The following is a 6,000-nucleotide window of genomic DNA, read 5'->3' as shown; positions in this document are numbered from 1 at the left end:
TCTTCAAGATTTCGTAGTCTTAATTCACTTAGCTGTCCAGCAGTGAGGCAGCAAGGGAGAGGTTACTAGCACAATCACCTTGCTTGCTTGGAGGCTTTATTATGTCCTCAGGTGGAGAGGTTGTTTTCTTAGCAAAGTTCAAAGGCTCAGTGGGTCTGTCAGCAAACAAAGGAGAAGTTATCAGTTCTTTTACCTTGTCCTTCACTCCTGCCGTCCAGAAAGAGCAACAACGCCAGAAGGAAAGATAGACCAATCATTAGTCAGAGAGTCATCACAGTGAGGAACATGGGCAGGTAGTCAATTCTTGGCACTTCACAGCAGTGTTGGTAATTAACAGGATTTGATAAGGGTCTTTCAGCATGGAGCCAGGGCAGTTCCTCGCTGGTGGACCTCCATGTACACCCAGTCTTCTGGTTTCAGCAAGCAGCAGAGCTACTGTATTTAAAAAGACTTAACACATTTTATTAGTGCCTGGAGATAATTACGCATTGTGTCATCTATTAAATAAATGTCCACCTGGGCCAAAGCCAGCAGGGCACTGTTGATAGTTGCATTGGGTGCCCTGATAGAAATTTTATAAGGGCTGAGTGCGTTAGAAGTGGCCTTGTAAGTGCATTTGGCCATACTAGATCTGTGAAGCTGCACATAACTTAGTTATAATTTGTCCAGTAAAATTAGGTTTACATTCACTGTTACTATTTACAAGTATGCCAAAGCTTCACAACCGTTTTGGCATAAGCCTTTTTATAAGAAAATATATTACTAAAACTAACACATACTGATAAGAACAGCATTTTGGCATGTTTATAAAGTCAATCTGAATATTTACAAAGGGTTCTCATGGAGTGGGGTGAGCTGCAGGTCTAGTCTGGACTGGTTTTCCACTGTTGTATGCCAGAAAAATAGGGCAAGGATTACAATATTGTTGAGCCATGATTAAAAATTGTGAGGCATACCAATGCCACACCCCTGATGCAATCATCCTTCCTTTTCTCACTCGGGCCAAACCATGGGCCACGCGAGCAAGGTAGGGGAACAAAGTCCGGGGCGCAACCAGATGACCATCTGGAGTGCACCACAAGGTGTGGAGAACACTCATTTCGTCCCAACCGTCCTTCTCCTCCTCTGGTGCTGACTCCTGCGTAAGTACTAAGTCCTGCAGAGAGTCAACTAAGGAGATGGGCTGGGACATATAAAGAGCAAATATTTTAGTAGGAGCCGGAGACCCGGAAAGGGCTGCCTGCCTGGCAGAGGCATCCGCCAGGGCATTTCCTCGAGTAACATCGTCATGGGGCTTTTGATGGGCTCCACATTTAACCACAGCAATAGCAGAGGGTAATTGTAAGGCAGATAAAAGAGCGTTAACATATGGGCCGTGGCTAATAGGTGCTCCGGTAGAAGTAAGAAATCCTCTATATTTCCACAACTGCCCATAATCATGCACTACTCCAAAAGCATATCTAGAATCAGTATAAATAGTAACAGACACACCGGTTGCCAAGCAACAGGCTCGAGTAAGGGCAAACAGTTCAGCAACTTGGGCTGACTTCACTGAAGGAAGGGGAAAAGCTTCTACAATGCTTTGTTGGTTGCACACAGCATAGCCTGCTACCAGCTGTCCTTCTGAATTCCTTAAACAGGAACCATCCACATAATAAATTAACTCTGGGTTTTGCAGGGGAATATCCTGCAGATCAGGTCTGGGAGCAGATAATTCAGCAGTTATAGATAAGCAATCATGGGGTTCCCCATCGGTTGCCGTTGGGAGAAGGGAAGCAGGATTAAGCACGGGGCATTCAGTTAAGGTAACATTTGCAGCATTTAAAAGAAGCATTTCATACTTTGTGAGCCGAGAGTTAGAAAGGTGCTGAGTTTTACTTTTAGTAAGAAGGGCTGTAACAGCATGTGGAACTGCAACAGTTAACGGACTGCCGAGAACTAGGGAGGCGGAAGCTTCAACTAACATTGCAGCTGCCGCAATAGATCGAAGGCAGGGGGGTAACCCAGCTGCCACCGGATCCAATGAGGAACTGAAATAAGCTATGGGTCTGTTTTTCTCTCCATGGGTTTGAGTAAGAACACCCTGGGCTGAACCCTCCTTTTCATGACAGAAGAGGGTAAAAGGTTTTTTATAATCGGGTAGGCCTAGAGCGGGGGCTTTAGCTAAAGCAATTTTAATTTGTTGGAATGCTTCTTCCACTTCTACAGGCCATGGGATAGGGTCAGTGACTTTATTGAGGGTTAAATCTTGCAAGGGTCGCACAGGAGATGCGTAACCCAGGATCCATTGCCTACAATAGCCTGCCATTCCCAGAAATCCTCTGAGCTGCTGCTGATTGCAGGCAAAACTGAGGAATTACTTAAATTACTCCCCATATTTTTCTGTATTTGTTTTATAGGCAGTGCAGGTTTTCAATTACATAACACTGTGTACATTTTTCAGCTAATTTAACTAAATTGTTCATAGCCAAATCAAATAATTGCTATTCCATAATTTCTTTGCCTGAATCTATTTACAAACATTTCACAGACACCAAGAACTTTCCTCTTTAGCATTTTTACAAAATTCAACTGCTGTTTCCTCCAGCAACTACAGAGTTAACTTCTCACTCTCCCTTAAATCACTTGCTTGTCTCCCAACAGCCACTTTTATCAACTTAAGTCACTATTCAAAGTAAGTCCTGGGTATCTGAAATTCCCATGCTTACACTTACTGACTCCTTCCTTTCACTACATTCTCAAAGTTTCCAACCCGTTTTTCAATCTCTCTGTCTGTTGCCTGCCCGCCTGGGCCCGATCCTGCTTTTCTTGCTACATTATTTCTTTCATGGGCACAAGCATTGTCCCACTACCAATTTGGCAAGGAGAGAGGGCCTCCCGACCAAATCCCCTTCTATCTATCCACACACACCCATTCACATACACACACCACATCCAGCTACATCCTGTTCAACGATCAACATTTTTTTTTTTTAATGTCTGGACTCAATGCAATCTTTCCCTGAGGCAACAACAACCCCTCAGCATCGGTGCACTACAAAAGAGAATAATAACAGGGCTACAAACAATAAATAAAATAGGGAGAACAACAGCATAAACAGCACAATAAAATTCCTTCCTCGGTATAGTTTGAGAGGAGGAATTTAACTATATTTTTGGGAAGTGGTCTTGCTGGGTTCAGGCAAATTTCAGCCAGCTGGGCAGATCCAATGTGCCCAACCTGGTCAGCATGATCGGCTCACAATGCCCACAGGGAGGGAGAGACCTTAACCAACAGTTCCTGTTGCAACGAGGAAGGGCTGGGGTCAGTCTTCTCCTTAGAGTGTTCCTTTAAAAAGCTGCCAGGGCCTTATTGTGAGTGGGATCAGGCATATCCAGATACATACCATTTGGGTACAACAGATTGTACAATTTAATTCACACAACAAATTTTTTCCTAATGGGTTGACGGGAGAACATGGACTAAGAAGAAATGCATGTCGGTTAGAGAGACCAAAAAAAAAAAAACAAAAACGGTACAGAGTGGGGAATGGGAGCATTTCCCACTCCTACTGCAGTCACAACTTTGGAAGAAAGGGGCACAGTGGAGAAATCTTGTGCCCTTAGAGTAGAGCTAGAAGCTCCCGTGTCAACCAAGCAGGGGGTAAGGACACCATTTATTAGGGGGCGGTGGAGCAGGAAGAGGCACTCCCTCCTGCCGTGGGTACTGCCTAGGGGGTCGCGTAGGGCAGTTTTTGATAAGGTGTCCCTCCTTTTTACAATACCTGCACTGGTCTTTCCCTAATTGGGGACATTTGGCTCTCCAATGTCCTTCCTACCCACATGAAAAGCAGGCTGTGGAACTAAGATTAGTCAGGGGATTATTTCCAGCAGAGGGTTGAGCTTTTGTTACTGCCTGTTTTGGCCTTCGCCTGGGTCCTTTCCCAGCGGAATCCTGCATATTTTGGATTTGTAAGGCCATGAGCTTAGACTTTGTTTCATCCTTTTTTCTTGGGTATCTTTTAGACCCCTAACTTGGGATTCCTGACGTCTTTTACCCATTTCATCAAGCCATTCGAAATAAGCATCAAACTGTCCCTGTCCTACAGAGTTAGCAACAAGGGCACCCCGGAGGTGCACAATTCTATCAAGATCGAAACTGCCCTCTACAGGAAATTGCTGTTTTGGGTCATCTCTGGTATACCAATTCCACTTTTGCAAATATTTACATGTCGACGGGCCATGGTGCACATACATATAAGCAGCAGGAGTGCCTTTTGGACCAGACTCCATTCTTATTGCAGACAAACATTTCTCTCAAGCCACTCACATAAGGAAACGCTGATCTGGATTACCACGGTTCTAACACCAATGGCATCTTTGCCTGCCCTGGGCAGGGGAAATGGGAGTAGGCTTTCGCTGACCCGCCAAACAGCAGGTACCTATAAGGAAGGAGGTAGAGGATGGGACGGGCTTCCTTCCGGAGAACCCGCGGTCCCCGCACGCCTGTAGTCAGCCCAGAGCACCAGCCTTAAGCCAACGATGCTTCTGAAGCTACGGACTTAGCGGTACAGTTTTCCTGGGGGCTTCCCTCCTCTCCGAGAAGGGAAGGGAGCTTATGGCTCCAGTGGGCAGAAAAAGGGACCCTGCGGTCCTGAAAGGACAGTGCTCGAGGAGCGGTCACAGGGTCATAGGTCGTGGAAGGAAAGGGAAAAGGGACGGGGAAACACACAAGCACCCAACAGGCTAGCCACTTACCAAGGCCTGCCAGCTGGGAAGTTTCACAATCACTCCACACACAGAAGCTCAGCTGTGGGGCTTGCTTTCGAGGCACTCCCGGTCACGAGCTTTCGCTTCGCAGGAGGCTCGGGGCGTCTTCCCACAGCTGCATTTACGCTGGCCGCTTGGCCCTCACACACACAGACACAGGCACTTTCTTGACACAGGCGTCAAGGCGAAGAACTTTAAAACCCGGATCCCCGCCAGACCTGGTAGGAATGGGGACCTCCGATCAACTCCCAGGGCGTGCTAGCCCACGAGTGGATCAGGACTCTACGGACCAAAAGGAGCATGGTCCGTGGGTTGCCGGCGGTACCTTTGAAACCTCGGGAGCCTTTGGAAAGGCTTTTACACCTCAGAGACTCGTATTACCTGGAAACCCTAGAGAAAGGGCATCAGGTCTGTCTGATGGCTAAAAGTTCGAACCCAGCTCGTGACTTACCCCAAACCGGAGCCTACAGACCAGTCCTCTGCCAAACCCCATTAGAGATTTCAAACGGTCTCTTACCTTTTAATTGGGCCCTGGGGTTGGAAGGAGACTGCCTGCGGTCCTCTGATTCAGGAGAAGCCCTCTTGTGGGTTCCCGGCCAACGCACCAAATTGTAGTGGAAAATGACCACCACCGAGTTGAGTTGATCAGACAGCCTGAGGCTCCTTTATTGATTAATCAGAGAATACATGCATATGCATGGAGAGACGACAGGTCCTCTAGCAAGAGGTAAGTCTCTCTGCCCTACAGCAGTGATACCTGGGTTTATAAAGCCAAAAACCGCAAATTATCATATGAACTCATACATCCGATGATACCTTATTTGGTTAATACAATAACATCTTCTAACCATCTGCTAAAAACAATTGCTATTAATATACCAGTTATGAGCTGTCCCCAAAAACTGCTAGGCTCACTTCACTCCGTGGACCACTCCCACAAACTTCTCCTTTCTACCAACTGCTCTGCTCTGCTGTATAGCTTTAGACTCCCCCACTAACTAACACAACTCTAGTGATTGCAGCTCAAGAACCTAGAACTTCAGTTCTTAAAAGAATAAAAAATCAACTCTACTATTCACCTGTTAAAAGAAAAAAAGAGACAATTGCTGTTTCTGGCTCACTCGAGGAGTACACTCCCTTGTCTAGCGAGTGCCACTCAATTGATGGTGAGAATCCCTGTCTCAAAGCAGTTTCACAGTTCCTCATCCACACAATCAGGGTGACAACACTCCACATCTCACGCCCCAGCAA

Source organism: Gopherus flavomarginatus, chromosome 23 (assembly GCF_025201925.1).
Source record: "Gopherus flavomarginatus isolate rGopFla2 chromosome 23, rGopFla2.mat.asm, whole genome shotgun sequence".
Lineage (NCBI taxonomy): Eukaryota > Metazoa > Chordata > Testudines > Testudinidae > Gopherus > Gopherus flavomarginatus.
This window is presented reverse-complemented; position numbering follows the sequence as displayed.